This window comes from Suncus etruscus, chromosome 2, assembly GCF_024139225.1.
Source record: "Suncus etruscus isolate mSunEtr1 chromosome 2, mSunEtr1.pri.cur, whole genome shotgun sequence".
NCBI classification, from domain to species: domain Eukaryota; kingdom Metazoa; phylum Chordata; class Mammalia; order Eulipotyphla; family Soricidae; genus Suncus; species Suncus etruscus.
This window is the reverse complement of record NC_064849.1, coordinates 8689078-8711381: the sequence shown is the minus strand read 5'-3', so window position 1 is coordinate 8711381 and position 22304 is coordinate 8689078. Positions and strand designations below refer to the sequence as shown.

Sequence of the window (22304 nt, the reverse complement as noted above, 5' to 3'; positions counted from 1 at the left end):
GCAGGATAAACTTTGGGGTAGGGCAGTTCTGTTAAAAGATGGCACAGGCTGCTAGCCCAGCACTGCCAGGGCAGACAAGCCAAGGTACCAAACTGCTTTGCTCCATATGCATCATGTATTGAGAAAAATATTCTTTCCATTCTTCTCAGGCCTAAAGAAAAATGGTGGTGAGACCTCTAGGTTTCCAAGAATATCCCTTCTTTGACTTTTAATCTGAAAATAATGATCCAGAGGTTAACTTCTCACCATTTATTTCCTAATCTTCACCTGGACCTGGGCTCTATTTAGTAGCAAAACCAGTTCAAACTAAAGCTGTTTGGATACCCTCAGCCTCTGTATTCAGAACTTCAATTTCATTTATAAACTAAGGTTCACGACATGCAAAAGGAACTTTTAATGATGAAGATGGTGGTGGAGTATAGGCCCCTATGAGGCTGCCTTCCTTATTTCCTTTGCAAGCAACAGAGAGCAAGTCAAACATCTGGAACAAGAGCTGCCAGCAAAGGGATTGAAGGCAGAGAGACCAGATGAAAACCTTGCCTCTACTATAGCACATTGATTGATAGTGATTTCTGTATAGTGCAGCCAGAACAAGACTTCTTTGGGGGGTCTGAGAGACAGCACAGCAAGAACAGCATCTGCCTTGCAGTAGCTGACCTGGGTTTAATGCCACATAAGGTCCCAAGTCTCACCAGCCATGATACAGAACCAAGAATAAGTCCTGACATCCATACATTCATCTTCTTTGGTTTTGGGGCCACACCCGGCTGTGCTCAGGGATTACTCCTGACTCTGTGCTCAGAAATCACTCTTGGCAGGCTCGGGGGACCATATGGGACGCTGAGGATCAAACCTGGGTCCATCCTGAATTGGCCGTGTGCAAGGCAAATGCCCTACCGCTGTGCTATCATTTGGCCCTATCATCTATCTATCTATCTATCTATCTATCTATCTATCTATCTATCTATCCATCATCTATCTACCTACCTATCTATTCTTCCATCCATCTATCCATCATCTACCTACCTACTTATCTATTCTTTCATCCATTATCCAGCATCTACCTACCTACCTACCTACCTATCTATCTATCTATCTATCTATCTATCTATCTATCTATCTATCTATCTATTATCTATCTCTGTCTCTGTCTCATGCACACACACACACACACACTGTATCTCTGCCTCTCTGTCTGTCTGTCTGTCTCTAACAATTCCTGCATAGACACTCCACACCACACCTCTGTGCAAACAGGAAAAGAAATGCCAGCCAGAGGGCCTCGACCCTCCTGGGAGGAAGCTGCCACCACCCCCACCTCCCGGCCCAGAAGCTGCTCTGTAATAATCAGCGATATGCTCTGGGCAGGGATTTCATAATTCACCAACACCAGATTGTCTAAGACCAGGAGGAGCAAGGGAAAAAAGGGGATGGAGCCAGAAATCCCATCTGCAGTTCATTTCACACCAGACTTTAAAAACATGCCCACCTGACAAAAGTACAATCGATCATTTCATTTTTGAAAGAGTAAACATGCTCAAAATTAAATGATTGGGGGCTGGGGGCGGGGAGAACGGAGGATATCCAAAAAGCTCTGAGAGGCTTTTGTTCAGATTCTAATTCTTTCATGTGTCTCGGCCCTGATGTCTCTCCTCAAGTCCTCTCGCTAGAATCCCTATTTTTGATCTTCGATTCCTTTCTGTGTTTGGTGCTTACTCTTGAACGCTTTTGTAGCTGCCATAATTGGGTCTCTGGCACCCCATTCTACTAGTCCAGTGTTCCCGTTTCATCCAAATGAAGAGAAAGAAAACGAACTCAACACTCTCCAAATCGGCTGAATAGGGAGCAGAGTTTCCAACACTCAGCCACACATCCATCTCTCAGCTGGGACACAGAGAATTCTGCAATAGGGCTGTGGGTTGGATGAAGGAGACAGAACAGAAGTTGGGTGGCCTCATGGGTCTTTCCCGCACAAATCACAAAAGGGCTGAGCCAGAGGATTTTCAGGATGCACCTGGGGCCAGCAATCTCCCTGTCACACATCAGGGCCCAGCTTCCCTGGAACAGGCACAGCTTTCATTTCCTCTCCCAGAGCCCAATCTGGCAAGGCCTAAGTCACATTCTCCACCACGCTGCCATTGGAAACAAGCTCGGATTTAGAAATGTGCTGGCACTCGGGGAGCGTGTGGTTGAAGCAAACATCCATGGGGAAAGCAGCCTGACTCACTAGGGCTCCATTTTCCCTGCCCAAGCTCTCCATATGCCCAGGCGTACTGACAGTGAGGTAGCCATGTTTGAAGCATATGACGCAGCCCCCAGGAAGCTGATTGGCTCTGTGGTGAGCATGTGATCATGGCAGACCAATCATGGCATCCAACATGGAACCAGGGAAGAGATTAGATCATCCTCAGATAACCTTGCCATACTACCTTCCTACGAGACCATGCTTGGGAGTGAAATTTAGACTAAGAAAGGAGATGATGGGATCAGGGCCATTATGAAAAGTTTAAGTTGTTGCATTGCTTGCAGCTGAAGCCTGTTTTGAGTCCTGGCATACATAAAGTTCTCTGAGCACATCTGGTGTGGTCCAACCCCTCACCTACCCACCCCAGAAAAGGAGAATTGGAAAATCAATCGATGGTTATAACATCTTCCCAGAAACCAGCTGCCCTTGCCTATAGTCAGAAAACATTGTAGTGCACCCGAGTCTTTGCATTATGTATTTGGGTGACATTCCATCGGACACAGAAACAGGCTACCATTTATTATATTGAGAGATGACATCTCCTGATTCACAGAACATTAACAGCACACCCTTGGCCCTTTCCAACTTAATGTCAAAAATTTGGGAGCTACCCAGTTGTAGCAACAGGAAATATGTCTGTCTGTCCTGATGTTGCCAGAAGTCTGCTTCGGGCACAGTCTCTACACCTAACGCAAGTGCACACAGCTATTCCACATGACCTGCCAACATGGGTCTCTGAGCCACTCTAAGCCTCTAAGCATGGCAACGAGGACACTGAGCTTGGGTTTCAAGACTAACACTATGAATAAAAAGGCCAATCAGAGGAATTCTCCTGATGACTCAGTGATAGGGTACATGCCCTGTAAAGGATAATATGTAGAGTCTGACCCCCCATAGCTCTGCCCTGTATGCCAGGTGAAATCCTAGAGGCACTGCAGAACCACGAACCATCTCCAGCTACTGCAAACCGTGTGTGTGTGTGTGTGTGTGTGTGTGTGTGTGTGTGTGTGTGTGTGTGTGTGTGTGTGTGTGTGTGTGTGTGTGTGTGCCAACAATGCAACTAAAAAGGCGAGCACCCCCTAGTGGACACCACCAAGTCTGCATTCCTACCACTTCCCCAGCTACAGTGCAACCTAACAAAAGGAAGGGGAAAATATTTTTTCTTTCTTTTTATTTTTTTTTAAAGACAAGTCCCAATGTAGGCTCTCAATCTTGGAGAGCTTCTAAATTTTCCCTTGCTAGGACATATCTGGCAAGGCCCTTCTTGTATTTATTACTCAGCGGAGTGCTTCATCTGTTTCTATGACTTTGGGTGATAGTAATATCTCACAGAGACGTTTACGGTTACCAAAAAAAAAAAGGAAAAAAAAGGAAAAGATCTCTTGTCCTCATGACAATGGTCTTGAAACATGAGTCGTCTCTGAAAGATTATATATGTGTGGCATTAGGCGAGAAAGAGAAATATATTATTTATAACATGTAACCTAATACATCATATCAAGGCAGAACGCATACACAGTAGGACGTAGGGCGACATCGCCTGAGACCTGCGGGATCCATTTTTGGATGAAAGTCTGTTCTGAAGGGACGTTCAAAATACTTGGCATCTCATGGACACTTTCACTAGTACCCACCTGCTTTCCTAACACACCTCCATGGCCTTTGACATAAGTCACCTTTCACCTCATTCGAAAGCAGAAGAAACAAAAATGGCGCGCTTGGGAATGGAGCCTTATAGGATTCGATTGATTCCTTCCAACACATTCTCTCATTACAAGAAGCCCGCCTGCAAATATTCTCATCTCCCAAGATAGGAGTGGAAGCTGGAGACACAAGGAGAGATCATCTTAGAGCAAAGAAAGGAGACTAAAAGAATGAGCTCCACCATCCACTCAGAGAATCCAGGTGCCCAGGCTGCCCCAGGAATGACAGAGGAAAATCTACTCCCTCTGGACTAGAATCCACTGTGGAGCTAAATTAATAGCCTGTCACCATATCCTCAAGCTTCAAGGTGACCTGAATGCAGTTTTAGGGAGATGAGGCCAGAGGAGGAAGCCTCTGGTTGGTGAAGGAGATGTGGGGGTAAGGAGTTTGAGCACGCTGGGCAGGGTATGGATACTGGCACAGGTTCCTAGCACCACACACAGGATTTATACAGAACTCAGACACACTGTCTAAACCAAGGATAGCTTAGGGAGCTTAGGCTACCTGGGGCATCTCTATGGGCCACGTGGAAGGTCCTTCCAATAATTCACAGCCAGGGTTTGGGCCTCCAGCCACAGCACTGCTTTCCAGAATTTTCTGTCTCAGCATTTTGCAGATGTGAAATGCTCATCATTAGGGATAAAGGAACTGGAATCACAGATAGATTTAGCTCCTGTTTTCCTTACAAATCCAGTTCCCTCTGACCACAAAGATGTGCTATGTCAACCCATCCATCCTGGTCCTGCGACTCTCTGAGGCATCTCTGAGGCATCTTTGAGCTGCTCATAGATCTTGTCTTCCTGCCTAGAAGAACCAAGAGACAACTCAGCTTTTTCTTGGAAAAAAAATTGAAGACCGAATGAGAAAATTATTTGTGGGTATTTACCAAATGTTGTGCCAATTATTTGCCCTGAAGCTCCCTATTTGACTCCTTCCTTCTGCTTTCTTCTTATTTGTAGAAGAAGCTGACTTGGCTGTGAATTCTCCCTGCCATACACACATACATACACAAGGGCAGTATAAGCATTTTCAATGTGAGAACAACAGATACATAATTTATTTTCTGGAGTGAGTTATTAAAGTCAATCAATAAGAAGCAGAAGCCTTGTAAATGATCTATGGAAGACCAGCCTATTAAACGTCCTACGTCTTCGAGGTGGGATGGAGTCCAGGTCTCGGCCTTTGCTCTTGATAAACCTTCCATGCAAGATAATGCGATTTTTGAGTGGCAGAAGGCAGGACTCACTATTAAGACAGAGGATGTGAACATGAAAATGAAATGTGGTTTTGCTACAACAGCAAATCCTGCAACTTCGTGATTGCCAGGAAAATAAATACCAGCAATCAAAGTCGGCTGAGAAAATATTTCCCCAGGAACAGAGTTCTGCAGCTTTCGAGGGTGGGGAGAGAGAACCAAGTTGGATTGGAAGGGGCATTGTCCAGCTCTCCTGGGTCCATCCTAGAGTAAGGATGGAGTTCTGGACTCCCTTTGGGAAATTTTCAGGGATCTAATATTTCCATAAGACATTTGACCAGGGCAAAAAGAAAGACATGTATTCCTGGGACAACTGGTAAAACTTGGAAAAGAGAGGAAATGAATCAGAGGCAGAAATCTCAGCCTGGCTCAGAATTCAGGACCCAGGAATCTATGGAGGTTTCATTGTGGGGCCGGTAGGGGACACAACACTATGGCTTAACATGCAAAGGAAAGGAAGGGAGGGCTGTACTCAGCCACTTTCCAGAATCAGGCCTGCAGGGAAACTGGCCTAGAAGGAGAAAAGCCTCCTTCTTTGAGATGCAAACTCCATAGATTACCCACAAAGCTTCATCACTTCCCTGGGATGAGGGATGCCGCCCTGGACTATGCAAGATTCCAAGATGCCAGTTGTGTCCCCAAAAGCTTGGCTTTACTGCCCCCCCCCCAAGCCTGAAGAAATAACAGGACATATCTGAAAAAGGGCCCTTTCAAAGGGAATCTTTTGTTCTTGAACATCTTCACATCTTGAAAATTTTTCTTTTCCTTTTTCTTTTTTTGGTTTTTGGGTCATACCCGGCAGCGCACAGGAGTTACTCCTGGCTCTGCATTCAGAAATCGCTCCTGGCAGGCTCAGGGGACCATATAGAATGCCAGGATATATGAACTGGGGTCCATCCAGTATTGGCAGCTTGCAAGGCAAACATACGTCTTACAGCTGTGCTATGGCTTCAGCCCCCGTCTTCCAGGTTCTTGACCAAAAGCAAAACATTTCCTCGAACCCGGAATTTCTAATACTTGTTTGCCTATAGCTGGGCAACACTAAAACCAGGTGGTGCAGGGGCCCCACCCCCACTCCCCAATGACACAATCACAAGGGGAGCCCAATCCAGGTTTATTTGCATACTGGCTCAGCTGCACATCTCTCCTGGCATCGCCTCCTCCCTGAAGGCCTTTCTTACCTCTCAGCACTTCTTCATCTGTTCCAGGATTCTGACCTCACAAGCTGCCTCTGAGCACCATGGAGGCTGGCCCCACCCCTCAGGGAAGCCTCTTTTTGAACTCAGAACATCCTACTTCCTGTCAAGTCTAACCTGAAGACCCAGGTCCTCAAATCTTTGCTCTCTCAATTAGGGACCATGCTTCCCACTCCACCCCCCAAATTTTTCTTAGCTCTCCAACGGATACATATCTGTCTGCCTTTAGTCCACCCACTGCCCAGAAACCCCCATCAAAATGGAGGTCCTGATACCAATCCTACTACATCTCCAGTGGTCTCTGGGACAGAAACGGCCTGATGGAATTACTGCATACTGGAACCCAGTATAGAGTTTTATAACTGCATACGGGTCTTACTGCATGTTAAAAAGAAGCACAGAGTTCTATAACCACATAGAGAACTTATTAAGAGCCAACGAACATATAGATCTATGATTTGCACACAGGGGGAGTTTTGGAAGTTTGAACCTAAGTGGCCCCAAACACGGATATACCATGTTCGCCACAACTTCCCCATGCCAAGAAAGGGACTATTTTGGCCTTGACCTCATTTCCCCTCCAGCAGAATGCCTTTGGCAGCCAGAAGCATGAGCAGAGCAGGTGGAGAGTGGTGTCGATGGCACTGAGGACTGAAAGGAGAATAAAAAAGTCTCACCCAACAGATCTACACAACAGTTGATGCTGCCCAGTTTGGCTGAGATGCCTGGGAAATAGGTATGTCCAACCCTCTACAAGGGAGAAAGAGGTGAGTGCCTGGGGGTCATGAGACAGAAGCAAGCAGATGGGAATGGGGGTGACACACTTTGGAAAACAGCGACCCTGTGTCGAGGATTTTACCTGCCATATATGGGCGCCACATGTGAGGCCCTTGGACAGCAACACTATTGCCAGAAGAAAAGTACAACATGGCCCAGGCATGTGTAAAGGGGCTGTACACATGAATCATCTGCTAAGGTTCCAAGGCAAGGCCTGTAGTGCTAACAGGGTATGAGATAAAGAGGAGTTGGGGATGCCATGTCACTGACTGCAATGGCAGTGTGGCAGGGAGCCACATCTGTATAGAATCCTGGGGAAAAGGCAAGGATTTCTGGGGGTGTTCAGGGAACACCCCCATAATCAGCACATTTTGCTTCTTGCAGGAGAAGTGAGAGAAGTAGGTGAAGAAGGAAGAGAAAGTCAGAGGTGACAGCAAGCCCATATTCTACTCTGCTTTCTTATTTACAGTCATGGTGTAAAGGCAAATTGAGCAATGAATTGGTGATTTTTTGTTGTTGTTTTGGGTTTTTTGGGGGGAAGAGGATACACCAGTAATAATCAGGGGCTACTCCTGGCTCTGCACTTAGGGATGACTGCTGGCAGTGCTCAGGGGGCCATCTGAGATAATGGGGATCAAACTCAGGACAGCTGCATGCAAGGCAAGCACCCTACCCCCACTCTCCTATTTATCACTCCAGTTCCTACATTTTAATTTTCAAAGTACAAGGAAGAGCACAGAGAAGTCAGAGGCCATCGGAGTCCAGCCTAGGGTTGGCATGCAAGCCCCATACCAGGGCTTAGAAAGATTGGGTGGGTGAGCGAATTGGCTTCAGCTAACATCCAGGCTCTCTGAGTGCTGGGATTAGGAACTTCAGCAAATGCCTTTCCTTCTTTGAGGTTGTTTTCTCTCCTAAAACAATAGAAAAATTGCAAAGGAGTGGGGGTAGAGAAAGATGTGTGTGTGTGTTTGTATATATATGTATATATACATACAGAGTTGGAGTGGGGAGTGGGACACATTGAGATAATGCTTGCTCAATGTACACTGCCTGGCATGGAGAAGGGTAAACATTTACTATTAATTTTATTATTATTGCATTATTCATCATGTTTCAGCCCACAGAACTGCTTCAATGAAGGAAAAGGAGGCGGAGGGAGAAACAGAGTTGAGACCTGGGGAATTATTGCCTTCTACAGTGGCTGCATACAATGTCCAGCAATGATCACCACATCCAAGACTCTGACCCGGAAGGACAAGAGTCAATCCTGGTACTCTAAATTAAAGTTATACATGACTGGTGGCTTCCCATTTTGCACATCTACATCTATAAGACTGCATCAGCCCCAATTACAATATCCTTATTCCACAGAGGATTAGCTTGGAGAAATCAAATGTTTAAAGTCTCACACGATCTTCATCTCATTTTCTTTAAAAGCCAGTAGGAAATTTCAGAAGTTGTCTCTTATCCCAACTCCTTTCCCTAATTCCTGGAAAAAATTACTTCTCAGTTGGGGGATGACCATTCTACCATTAACCCTGTCTTATTTTGTGTGGGTTTGGGTTAGGACTAACATCTAACATCTAACAGTTACCTATACCGGGAAATGGGTGTGCTAGACTCTCTACAAGGAAGAATGAAGTGATTGCCTCATTTTGTGGGGCCAAGGGGCAGCAGCAAGCAGATGGGAAAGGGGGGACACATTTTGGAAACCAGTGGCCCTGAGGTGAGAATTTTACCTGCCTCATGTGTCGGTGCTCTGGAACCTTATGGTATGTCTGAGATGGAACAGAGTTGGCTCATACAAGCCAAGCCCCTTATTAACCCCTCTCCTGTCTCAATGGCCCCATCTTTAGAACCTTTCCTAATCTTCCTGCCCAACCTACACCGGAAACAAGTATTCCCTCACCTGGTCTTGTTTCCTCCTTGCCTACTTCAATAGAAACACAATCCCCACACCATAAAATGTCCCCCTTGAAAATGTACAATTCAGTGTTTTTAAATATAGTCCCCATGTTTTGCAACCGTCAACAGTATCTAATTCAAGAATGTTCTCATCACTCCAAAAAGAAACCCCACACTCTTTGGCAGTTCACTACCATGCTCCTTCTCAGAAATCTGGCAACCACAAATTGAAGAACTTTGCTTGCTGTGGATAATTCGTGGAAATGGGGGTAATAGGTCTCTTGTGTCTGGCTTCTGGCATCGTACATGATATTTTCAAGTCCCTCCCCAGAGTCTACATGAGTATGTGATGGTAGTTGATGGTGGAATATTGTCCAGTGCTATTCTTAGAGGGGAGAAGCAGGTCATTTAGATCAAACTGGGATGGGGGAGCAGTTCTGGCCAGTTTCTTGGGGACAGATGAAGAGGCTTAAATTACAGTGTCCCTTAGTGTCCAGATAACCTTCCCAGATAAGCTGCTAGGCTTCCTCCTCCCCCCAAAGAAAGCATACACTCACAATGCTACACCTGGTTTTGCCAGAGAGATTATTTGATTTGTCTTCTGTTTTAGGGTTGCGTCTGGCGGTGTGGTTTAGCTTTGTGCTGGGAAGCAAACCCAGGCTCCCCACATGCCATGAAGGTGGTCAGCCCATTGTACTCTCCCTCCAGCCCTGGAGGAGAGATTCTTAAGTAAGCTTCTAAGGGGTGTTCAGAAGATCAGCTGGAAGAGAAAAAAAAAAACAAAACCTCCTCAGCCAATCCATCTGCTTACTGCTGAGCATGAAATTGCCCATCCCACAATTCAAAATACCCCAGTATTCTCTCTCTTTGACCTCCCCCACCTCTCTCAGTGCCAGACAGTGGTAAAGGGAGGCCTGGGTGGGGCTTGCCATGGGTGATTTTGGGGGCTACTACACGAGTGAGAAATGGCAGCTGCAGACAATCGAGTGGCCTCAGGATCGAGTGACGGAATGTGTGTTTCCATGGCGTGCCCAGAAACAGGTGGCTCCCCAATTCTGGCAAAGTGCATTCCCCGACTCGACTGCTGGCTTGTGTGTCTGTAGCAAGCGGTGTCTGGTGTCTCCGAGATAACCCCAGGAAGGCCAGAAAAGCAGAGAAGGAAACAAGAAGAGGAGATGGATGAATCTGCAGCCTGTGAGAGGCAGGAGGTGTCCCAAGGAGGATGCCAGGACGCCCTGATCATGATTTTCCCCTGCAGTTAGTTTTCTCCCTGACCTTCATAGCCACTGTGAGATGTCAGTGCATAAGTCCTGCCTCACTCTTGGTCTTGACTCTTTCCCCCACAAAATCATCAACTCCGGGCCCGGAGAGATAGCACAGCGGAGTTTGCCTTGCAAGCAGCCGATCCAGGACCAAAGGTGGTTGGTTCGAATCCCGGTGTCCCATATGGTCCCCCGTGCCTGCCAGGAGCTATTTCTGAGCAGACAGCCAGGAGTAATTCCTGAGCATCGCCGGGTGTGGCCCAAAAACCAAAACAACAACAACAACAAAAAAAAAAAATCAACTCCTCCCAGGAAGGAACCATCCCTGACTTCCTTCAAATGTTCTAGAATATTCACAGTGTCTGCGCCAGTGAAGGAAGGACTTAGAGGCCCAGACACACATAACCATCATTTCCACCTTTTGGTGGACAAATATTAAACCACATGGTCAGTGGTGACTTACTTCAAGTCTGATGGCCTGACACCATTCTGGAAACCATGCCTGTCTCCCCAGTGATTCCTGCTACCCAGAGTTCATAAAAAAGCACCATCGCCCCCACTCCACCCCATGTCCTTCCCTATGGCTGCTAGAATAAAATAAAATGAGAAAAAAAGACAGAGTAGTTGGGGATGGGAAAATCATCCAGCAAGGACCTGGCTGATCCCCAGCCCCTGTTTGCTCCATACAGCTAGACTTCAGCCTGAGGATGAGCTGGACCTTGCATCTTTGTCACTGCTTGACATGTGTGTTTGAGTGTGAAAAACAACACACACCAGCTACACATCCCTGAAGCAACATAAACATGCTCCCGCAGGCCTTCAGCACCCTCTCATCATTATCATCACCACATTCAGCCCAGCAGAACCCCAGACTCCATCCTTGCTCTAGCTCAGAGCCTTCTAGAGTTCAAAGGGGTGCAGGCCCGAAGAATGGGGGGGGGCTAGACTCCCATTGCTGCCTGTTTTCCAAAATTCTGCCACTAAATCTTCCCTCCTCCATCTCATTTCCCCACACACCTCCATAAGTTCACCAAAATCATTTATCCCCCTTTGAAACGCTCTTGAGATTTTCTAGTTTTCTTAGCCTAAAAGACAGGACTACCTAGGGTATGTCCTTTACTCTCAGTTTTTCCCACAGGGGCTCCCTCTGACCGGTGTCCTTCCTGGTGCCCCCTTTTGGGCCAGTTGGCGACCTAGTTTCATGCAGTGCCCCCCATCGACATGACTCTCGCCAAGTAACTGTCTACTCCAATGGGCCCAGAAGACCCCTTTGGCCACCTGAAGAGCCTTACCTGCCATCCAAAGGCCCACACTGAGGGCACTGAAAGATGGATGCTGTCTTGGTCATGCCCCCACCCAGCCTCTGCATAGCCCTGTTGCATCTTCCCGAAGACACCGGCCTTGCCAGCTGCTCCTGAGTCCTGCCACCACCGGGCCGACAGATGGGAGCTATTCTTACTATCTAACATTTATTAAGCGCCCACAGTGTGCTAGGAGCTGCAGGGAACTGGGGTGTGGGTGGTCCCCAGAAGGCTGTGACCACATGGAAGGGTAGGAACGGCCTCTCTACCCTCCTACAGTGCCCCCAACCCAGCTCCATGGCTAAATGCCCTATGGGTCCTGCAATCTCAAATTCTCCCATCCTGGAAACCTGCCCTGAGCTCCTTAATCATCGCATCTATGAGCACATCCATGCACACAGCCATGTCTGAATCCATGCACAGCGGTCTGCACCCCTCTGTGTACATGTCTGCACTCAACCATGGACACAGCCATGCACACATCCATGAACAAGCATATTCACACAGATGTACACACAGACTCAAGCTCACCAAGTAAGGGGCAGACCAAAGGCTCCAGCCATTAAGTTAGGAACCTTGGGGCACACTCGTGGACTAGGGCTGTTGGGTCTCACAGGAGTGAAACAGCTTAGAATTCTTGAATAACATTCAAAGTCTAAGGGGGGGGGACAGAGTGACAGCATAGTGGTGAGGCATTTATTTGCCTTGCATGCTGCCAACCCGGGACATACCCGGGTTTGATCTTCAGCATCCCATATAGCCCCCAAATGTTTCCCTAAGCCCGTGATTTCTGAATGCAGAGCCAGGAGTAATCCCTGAGCATTGCCAGGTATGGTCCAAACAACAAAACAAAAATGTCTAAGAGAGAGAAGCACAAGTTAACTTTTTTTTTGTTTTGTTATTGTTGTTGTTTGTTGCTTGTTTTTTTTTCCCATGGGTTTTCTTTTTTGTGCGTGTGCTCTGTTTTGTTTTTAATTTCAGGACCGTGGTTATGGTGTGGTTGGTATTTTTATTGCTGTGGTGCTTTTCGAGTTTTTTGTTTAATTTTTTTTTTATTTTTTAGTATTGTTGTTAGGTTTCTCCCTTTTTCCCTTTCTTCTCTTAAACTGATATTTATAACCTCTGGAAGGACTCCTCCCATTTATTGCTTGTTTGATTTTTGCCCCATTTTATTTTATCTTTTTCTTCAAACAGAACCACATAATTTGAACCATCTTATCTTGCATCATAAGTTGAGGGGGAAATAATGGAGGGTACCAAGACCAGACAAGTCATATGAACATTAAGTAGAAATAAAAAAAATGAGAGGCCGGTGAGGTGGCACTAGAGGTAAGGTGTCTGCCTTGCAAGCGCTAGCCAAGGAATGAACCGCGGTTCTATCCCCCAGCATCCCATATGGTCCCCCCAAGCCAGGGGCAATTTCTGAGCGCATAGCCAGGAATAACCCCTGAGCGTCAAACAGGTGTGCCCCCCCAAAAAAAAACAAAAAACAAAAAACAACAACAAAAAAGAAATAAAAAAATGATCAAACATGCTAGACACAGAGGGGACCACTTATACTAGCAACCCGGGTGGTAAAGGAGGGGGATGTGGGATGCATGCTGGGAACAGGGGTGGAGAGAGGACAACATTGGTGGTGGGAGTGCACCTGATTCAATATCACTATGTACCTAAAAAAATTACTGTGAAAAATTTGTAAACCACTTTGGTCAAAATAAAAATTATAAAAAAAAAAAGTCTAACAGGACTGTCCCTCTTTTTTGGCAACTCTCAGTTTTATCCAAAGGGACTGTTTCTACAGCAGCATCTGTGCTTTGGACTGTTCCATGAGAGCTGTATGGGAGAAGATGATCTTTAGAATAAACAGGCCAGCATGGGGTACACAGTGGGAGATGCTGGGGTGCTGCAGCCCTCATTTGAGCTGCTCCTCGTGCTTCATCTGGGGCAGAAGAGCATTGGAGGTCCTACAGGGAACTCTGGTCTAGTGGTTTCCCTGAGTGATTTATGCTAGAGATGTTCACCCTGGTTTATGGGGTTCCTCATCTAAAGATAGGCCCATCATAAATGCATCTTCAGGTCTTGTGGGTGTCTCTGCTGGCCTCGCCTCTTTGATGAGGAAGACCGCCAGGGTCCTGACTTTCTTCTACTTCCTGTATTTAGTTAACATCTGTCACCCACAGATTGGGAAGATAAGAACCCTAAATGAGGGCCCGGAGAGATAGCACAGCCGTGTTTGCCTTGAAAGCAGCCGATCCAGGACCAAAGGTGGTTGGTTCGAATCCCGGTGTCCCATATGGTCCCCCATGCCTGCCAGGAGCTATTTCTGAGCAGACAGCCAGGAGTAACCCCTGAGCACCGCCGGGTGTGGCCCAAAAACAAACAAACAAACATAAATAAATAAATAAATAAATAAATAAAAGAACCTAAATGAATCTGAATAAATGACCCCCCCAGTCGTCTCCCAGTTTCCCTTTATGTTCTAAGGATTCTAGAATGAGTCAGAGTAAATATTTCTTATGGACATGATAGATGCATCTTAGATACCAGGACAAGTGGATACATATGCATATGCAAAGAGAGGGAGAGAGAGAGAGCGAGAGAGAGAGAGAGAGAAAGGAGAGAGAGAAAAAGCATCATTTAGTGTTCGTATTTAACAAGGTCTCCTATGTTCTCTATTTGGCCTTATGATTCACTTTCTGTTTCCAGCCCAGCACACAGTAGGTGCTTGATAAATAAAAAGCAAATCCCAACTTACTGCCCTCGCCCCATGGGCGAGAGAGGGCAGCATCCCAGCTTTCGCTCAGAAGCTGAGCAAACAGCCTTGGAGAGGTTAATTGACAAGCCCAAGGCCTCACGCTTAGTAAATGCCAGAGCCAATCTATCCAACTGGCCCATTTGACTCCAAATTCTCCCTGCCACCTCCCCAACTCTTTAATTTAGTCTGCTGGCCTCTTTGGCAGCAGAGAAAAGTCACTTTAGTGACTAAGATGGAACTGCCTCCAAGGAAATGACACCAAGCCGTGTGTTTCTCTCAGGGGTACATGCAGACTTTGCTTCCAGTCAGCACATTCACGGTCACATGGGCCCCAGTCAGACATGCAGGGGCTGTGGCAAAGGCCAGAAGACCTGCACAACATGGTTTTCTCCAGCCAGAAAAGGACCCAGATGCTCCCTTCCTGTGCTTCTGCCTTTCCACAGAGCTGACTACTGACTCCCAGATCCCTAAATCCTGGCTGGGACAGGCAGGTCACTCCGAAAATCTGCCACCTGGTTCATGCTGCAGATTCACCATTAGGATGTGACTGCAGGGACTCACAGAAAAGCTCTCACACCAAAGAGACACCCGTTAGCACGTCCCTGCCGTGGCTGAGCTCATGAGAACAGAAACAAGAACCTGCCTCTCTTTTGGAGAGTGCAAAGGGGTGCTAAAAGCTCCAAGATGTTGAATTTGACCCTGATGTCTATGGGATGAGGCCACAAGGAAGCAGTCACTCAGAGGGAAGCACTAAGGTTTAGGACTCCTTTCAGCTCATTTCCCAAGGTTTGAGGTCTCTGTCTGAACAGTGTCAAACCCTATAGTGTTGATGGCTAAGCAAGACGGAGAATTTCTATCTCCAAGTAACCCCTGGCCTACCCATTTCCCTGTGCTCTACTCTGCAAGGGATGAGCTCATCCTTTGCTTGCTCAAGGATGCCAACTGAGATGACACATCCTCAGTGTCAATCTCCCCCAATGAGCCACTCATTCTTGCTCAGAGATACCATGGCTTCAGGTATTCCTCCCCTCTCCAAAGCCCTCAGTCACAGTTGGGGGTCCAGAGCAAGGGTATAGGCTAACCAGTATACCCCTCAGCTCTGCCTCTAAAATTGCTTGTGACCTTGGCCCAAGTGATCTTTCTCAGCCACAAAGTTCTGCCTGGACCGCCTGCGGGGCTGCGACGCGGCCTCTGAGACCAATGAGGTCACTTGCAATTTTAAATCCCAATTTCAAGGGATTTTGTTTTGCTTCACAAGGGTGGAAGCCCTGGTTATGTAACACCCCCTTCAAGTAGCAGGGCCCAGGAAAACAGGGAAATCAAACACATAAATATTCCCAGAGCCAAATAAATGAATATTCACACAAACTAGGCTAAAGAAAGGAAGGCTATAAATAGCCACGGTTGACTCAAGTCAAGTTTCCCTCCTGACCAACTTCCGCAGCTAAGCTCCCTCTTACTCCCCCAGTGGATCTGCAGAGAGCTGTTGGGATTTAGAATTGATGGCAATGGGGATGGGATGGGGAGAACGAGGGGGGTCACCAATGTAAGGATGAAGGAGAATCTATGAGACTCCATCCAGTAACTTGCAGAAGTCCAGGCTCACAGCAAGATCCAGTAACTACCACCTGTTCTGCTCTGCTCCCTTGAGAGCAGCATTTCACTGTATGTTCCTCTAGGTCTCTTGCCAGGTGCCCATGGCTCCAAGTGTCTTGGTTGGCTGAGTGAATTGCTCCATGCTTGAGGAACTCAAGGGTACACAGTGAATGGAAGAGGAATGTAGAAATACCTTTTGGGTTGAAGTGACATGGCTTGGAGCATCCTCCGCCTAGGAAAGGAGACTTTCTTCCCTCTCTGTTCTGTTTTTGTTTTTGTTTTGGGGCCACACCCATTAATGCTCAGGGGCTACTCCTGGCTATGTGCTCAGAAATTGCTCCTGGCTTGGGGAGACCATATGAGATACCAGGGAATCAAACATAGGCTAGTGCTTGCAAGGCAAACACCTTACCTCTAGTACCACCACTTTGTCCCCTCCCCTCTCTGTTCTGCATGGACTGGTTACCCAGGTAGTGTGACCTGCAGCAGAATTGCAACCCAGAGCTCAGGGCTCATTAGACAGCACATTAACAAAGCTCAAACCAATTAGACCCTACCCAATCAAGCTCTAGCTAATCAGGAATTGACCAATCAAGCACTAACCAATGAAGCACTAACCAATCAAGAACTAGTCAATCAAACAGCCAATCAAACTGTAACCAATCAAGTATTAACCAATCAAACACTAGTTAATCAAACTTCAATCAATCAAATATAAGCCAATCAAGCACTAGCCAATCAAGCACCAACCAACCAGCCTCAGTGGTGACAGCCACATGGCTTGGGTTTAGTCATTTGGCTTTATGCAGTCATGGGCCATAACTGGGGGATGTGGTCTGGGCAGTTTCTAAACTCATCATGACAACTTCATTTTGTTCTGTCAGGACACATCCCCCATCATTTGGAAAGAGTTGAAAATTTAGAAATGTAGTAAAGAGGTTCCAGGAGTGAAATTTATTTCCAGGGAGCAAAAGCCCCATTTCTCCACTGCAACTGGCAACATGACTCTTTTCTTTTTCTTGCTCTCAATGAAACCATCCAACTGGCTCCCTTGGATCCCCCATAACCATCCTGTAAAAGAGAAATGACATACCTTGAAAACTTTTCAAAGGGCTTAAGGCATCAGCTAATAGGTTCAAGGGATCCAAAATAAGTCAAAGGTTGGCTTTTCTAGAAGGAGGTGGGTGAGGTCACCGGAATTATTAAATCAATTTCTGCAGCAAAGGACCCTGGTGAGTCACCCCTGAGACCTATTAAGAGAGAAGAGATACCCCAACCCTCTGCCTCACCGGATGAGGTGTTTCCTCTCTTAATGCCTCTTACTAAGCCTGGTCGATTGTTTCATTGTTGTGTTTTTATTTTATTTTTTCCTTAATGGAGCAGGGCTGGGGAGGGGAGAATCTCAGAGACACAGACACGCTTGTGTGAATGTGAAGACAGGCATCACAAAGAATGATGAGAATTCAGTTCTTCCATAGGTACGCTGGCTCTCTCTGGAGCTTGAAAACACTTTGAAAAGAACCTCACATTTGATTCAACAATTGCCCAATGGCAACCCCATCCCTTTGAACCTCCATAGGGGCACTAGGAATGTTGCCCAGAGCATGGCAGATCCACTGCATTTGGGGATCACTGTTTTTTAATTTGGTTTTTGGTTTGGGGGCCACACCCAGTGATGCTCAGAGTTACTCCTGGTTCTGTGCTCAGAAATTACTCCTGGAAGTGATTTCTTTCAGGGGACATACAGGGACATAAAGGATGCTGAGGACGGCAACTGGGTTGGCCACGATGCAAGGCAAATGCCCTCCCCACTGTGCTATTATTCCAGCCCCCACTTTCAAGGTCTTTCTGATGACCATCTTCACATATGGACAGAACCTTTATGCCCTCCAGAGACTCTAACATCTCAAAGAGCTAGACAGGCCAACCAAGTGGTTGTTACGAGCTGATGGGGTCTGTTGGATTAGCATCCAGAATACAAAGCAAGACATCAGCTGAAAAAATGTGTGTGAGAGAGAGAAAGAGAGAGCGGGGAGGGAATGATGGAGGGAGGGAAAGAGGAGGAGATATAGATGAGAGGGAGAGAGAGAGAGAGAGAGAGAGAGAGAGAGAGAGAGAGAGAGAGAGAGAGAGAGAGAGAGAGAGAGAGAGACGTTGCCTTTAGCCCTTTTCACAAATCTATCTCAGTGCTGGGTTGATTTGGGTTTCTGGGCAGTGCCAGGGGGTGGGTGGGTATACAGGCTCTGCACACCGGAAATGAAGTCAATCTCTGTGCAAGGCCCTGGGGGTGGGAGAGCCTCTGATAAACCACAGCACAGCAGCTGGTCCACGGCTCCCTGCTGCCTGCTTTCCTGACTTATGGGTAACTAGTTACCAGAGGTGTCACTTGGGAAAACAGAGGATGATCGGGCTCAGATTTGCAAGTCAAATCACTTGTTCCTTCCCAAAATAACCAGCAACATTTCTCAACAGGCTCAGCCAAAGGAGGAAAAAAATGGGGCCTCCCCAATTCCTCAGCGGGGCCCATGAATCTCCTGGTCGTCTATCACCGGGGTAATACGTCCAGAGTGGCATTTCGTAATGACAGCAACATTCCAGCAAATCGATAGTTATTTAATTCCCAACAAGCTCCCGAGTCCATTAAGCCTGATTACATTCACCCATTTCAGTGGGTGCCGTTATTTTTCCTACCCCGGCACTTAATCTATAACAGGAACTTATGAGAACTTTCAAAAGCAATTTCGGCATCAATCCGCATAGACTGAAGGGCACGATTTGCTTATAATTATTTATCGGACGGGGCGGCAGAGGGGCTGACAGAACTCCACAGCTGACCTTCACCCCAAATTTCCAGTTGCAGTAGAGGCCTGTTTCTTTCCCCTTTTCCAGTGCAGATGGAACTATGAGCACATCAGCTCAGCGGTGGGCACCCAGAAAGACGGAGCAACCCCTCATGGCTAAAGCTTTGCCAAGGACCCTCCTTGGCAAAGGTCTGAATGTGATGAAACAGAGGAACCTCCCTATGTGACAAGAGTGATGCTGCTGGGAAGGGAAGTGACGATGGTTCTTCTGAACGCACAAGAAACCACGGAAATAACAAGAAAGGAGGAAAACAGGGGCCTAGTTAGAATCCTCCTCCAGAAACATAAATGCCTGAGCCGAGTTCTAGTTGGAGTGTTTTCAACAGAGAAAAAAGAGGGGGAAGAACACATTTTCTGTTTTCTTTGCCTACAGAAATGAGGTTCAGGCTATCTCACCGATGAGACAGTTTCAGCTGCAAACAGCTACAAGCCATTACTTTTCCTGGAATGTCTTGTCCCAGGGACGGGTGCTGGCTTTTGCACATACGATTTCAGACAAATTCCCAGAATCCAATGATCTACGATTGACAAGGATCCAACCCAACCTTCTCAGACATGATTCTCCCAGAAAGAACAGCCTTAAAAGTTAAATCCAATCTTCTAATTCCACACAGCCTTCCTGGCCATGGTGGAAACGGAAGTGGAAATGCCGAGGATCAGCTCAGCTCAGAGCAAGAGATGTTCCTAGGTAGATGTCCGTCCCCCCCCCCCCCCCAATCAATCCAGCTGGACTTTAGGTGGGAGGAAGCAGGAACACCAGGATGAGAAACCAGGTCCACAAAATGAGACGCAACCATGCATGTCTAGTCCACGCTCCCTCACTCTCCTTCTCCCAGGTTAAAGCTCACCACCACGTCACCTCGTGATAAGTCACTCTGCCTCATGATGTGCTCTGGGAGCCGTTCCCCCCCACCTCAGAAAGCTAGGCTGGGGAGCAAATCCGCTGCCCCATGGTCAACCTCCCCAAGCCGAGGCATGAATGCTAAACAGCAGGCAGATCAATAGAAGCAAATATAGCTCAACGCCACCATTTATTCAGCCATGAGAGATGTCAATAGCCAGATTAGGGTGATCCATCTTTTTGATTTCCTGCTGTCTTCCCCCCGACTACACAAGGGCTTTTTTCCTGTATTAAAAGTGTTTGCTTTCTCAACCATAAAAATTCCAATTATGACTCTGAGTGCTTTGGAGTTAAGTTGCTGGCTGGCCGAGACCTTGAATTACCTGGATCAGTCCGGGGAAGTAGGGGGCGGCCGGTACAATCATGGGCATTCCGTAGGGATGGAGAAGAAGTCCTTGAGAAGGCAACATGCTTTCAGAGGGAAGGCAGGAACCCCTCAGAAGCTCACCACATCAAGGAGCGTGAGGGAGGGGTACACAAAAAAAATCTATAGACTCAAGTTCTTCCAGGACTACAAAGCATGGAGCCAAATCGCTTCTGTCAGGAGCCCAGCGCTCATCAAGTCCGTGAGGGGGAAAGAGAGAAAATCCACATCAGCAACTCTTAATGGGAAAGTGATCTTCCTAGGCCGGGAGGAGCGGAGCAGCTGCAAAGTTAGCGCTCCCGAAATGGAAGGTGCTATTTTGGGAGCGCCTTGCCTAACACGACTAACCAAATACTCTTCATTAATTTAGTTCTCAGAGGGAGAGGAGAAAGAGAGAGACTAGAGAGGGGAGAGAGAAAAGAGAGAGAGGAAAGAGAAAGCGAGAGAGCAGGGGAGTTGGTCTTTGGCAAGAGTTAAGTCTGTCTGGGCTCTGGAGAAAGGCTGAGAGCCGAAAGGGAAAAAGGCTATTAGTGAACAGGCTTTGGGACAGAGTCCAAGGAAATTATGAAGCTGCTTTGGTGCCTTTAATATTCTCTTGCTCTGGTTTGTAGTTTAAGGGGCCACTTTTTCCCCTGAAAAAAATAATATAACAAGGCGACTGGTTCATTTCTGGCAGCTTGTGCTCATGCATGGAGACCAGCGCTGTTCTCTCTGCTCAGTTATTTCAATGCATTACGTAACGTCCTTCTTGTCGTCCCCTCTGAAAAACAGTCATCAGTTCCCCGGATCAAGGGGCAAAGGATGGTTCTGAGCATTGGCCTGTTGTTAGTTTGGAGGGTCTCACACCTGTAAGAGCAACACCCAAGTACCGTCATGTTCCCAAGTGAAGCTGCTCGGGGGTCTGCCTGGCTGCCTTCCTCCTGAAACAGGCCATCTAGAGAGGACAATTGTGAAGAGCTAGTCTTTCTGCACTTTCAAGCACAAGCAAGTTTTCTCATAAGAGCAGGCGTTGTCTCACTCCCAGAGCACAGCAGATTATGCTCCAAATCTGCCTGAGAACTACACAGAAGCCAGGCTAGAAAATGGTGCTGGAACAACTGGAGATCCTAGTAGGGGTCCTAGAGATGCTTCTAGGGGACTCCAAGAATAAGAAGGGAACTTGCTTGGACATACCACCTTGAGCTGTGTGATTCTCAGGAAGGTACTTAGTGGAACTGGATAGTAGGTCCCTTCATAGGGGAGAATAACAGTCCAGCCCAGAGTTTCTGGGACCACACAGGCTCTGGGTCTTTCTCACTCTTCCCAGTGGTCTCTGTGGCTTCCTGGATAGGACACAGGTGGGCACTGGTGTGAATGCTTATTCCCTTCTTCAGGCCCAGGAAGGTCTGGGAAGGCTGAGAGCTGCGTGGGTTCAAGGTGAGGTTGAACCTCAGTAGGGCTCCATTCAACAGGGCTGGTGAGACATGAATATGCACCTTCCACCTGCGTAATGTCAGCTTCTAATGCGACCCTAGTTCCAAATGTGGCTAAAACCAGAAACACAATGAGAACCCCCCAAACTCACTCATGGATGGGCTTTGGTGAATGCCAAGCGCTGAATTCACCCCTTTGGGGGAGCCAAATTCTTGGACACTTCACTCATTTGTTTGACTTTGCGGCATAGTCATGTTTGTAGATCACGCCAGAGGACAGCACCTGCCCATGGATCAAATAGATCATGGTATTGAAGGCTGAAGTCCACCATCGGGATAGCAAAGCGGGAGAAACCAAGGCTCGGGTCTCCGAATGGCCTCACTGTAACAGTATGGAAAGCCCCAGTCAAGGCTGGCCGATGAATCTGCGAAATCAGCGTGGACACCGCAGCTAACTTTAGCTCTGCGGGCGGCCTTTCAACACCATGCTGCTGAGAAGTGACTGGCGGGGCCCAGGACAGTGCAGCTCCTTGGGACTTTGGGGTTGGGGAGAACTAGTGTGCATGTGGCTAAGACCAGCGTAGAGTGCACTCTGAGTGTGCCCACTGCTGCTCCTATACCCATCCCAGCAGAGGGAGCGACCCTACCAGCTGCATAGAGGTTCCCAAAGAGACCCGTTTTGTAGGGGTGTTTGGTAGGGGTGTTTTGGATGGACATTTGACCTGGATTTTTTTTTTTTTGGTTTTTTTTTTTTGGGCCACACCCGGTAA

The 22304-nt window shown here is 47.3% G+C and overlaps 2 protein-coding genes across 9 annotated transcripts in view; one reads left to right on the top strand and one right to left on the bottom strand.

Annotated features, from left to right (window-relative positions):
* RBFOX1 (RNA binding fox-1 homolog 1) overlaps positions 1-22304 on the bottom strand; it is a 986153-nt gene that overhangs the window by 216566 nt on the left and 747283 nt on the right. The window lies entirely within an intron of this gene.
* The window catches only part of CARHSP1 (calcium regulated heat stable protein 1), a 1067514-nt gene that overhangs the window by 860772 nt on the left and 184438 nt on the right, over positions 1-22304 (top strand). The window lies entirely within an intron of this gene.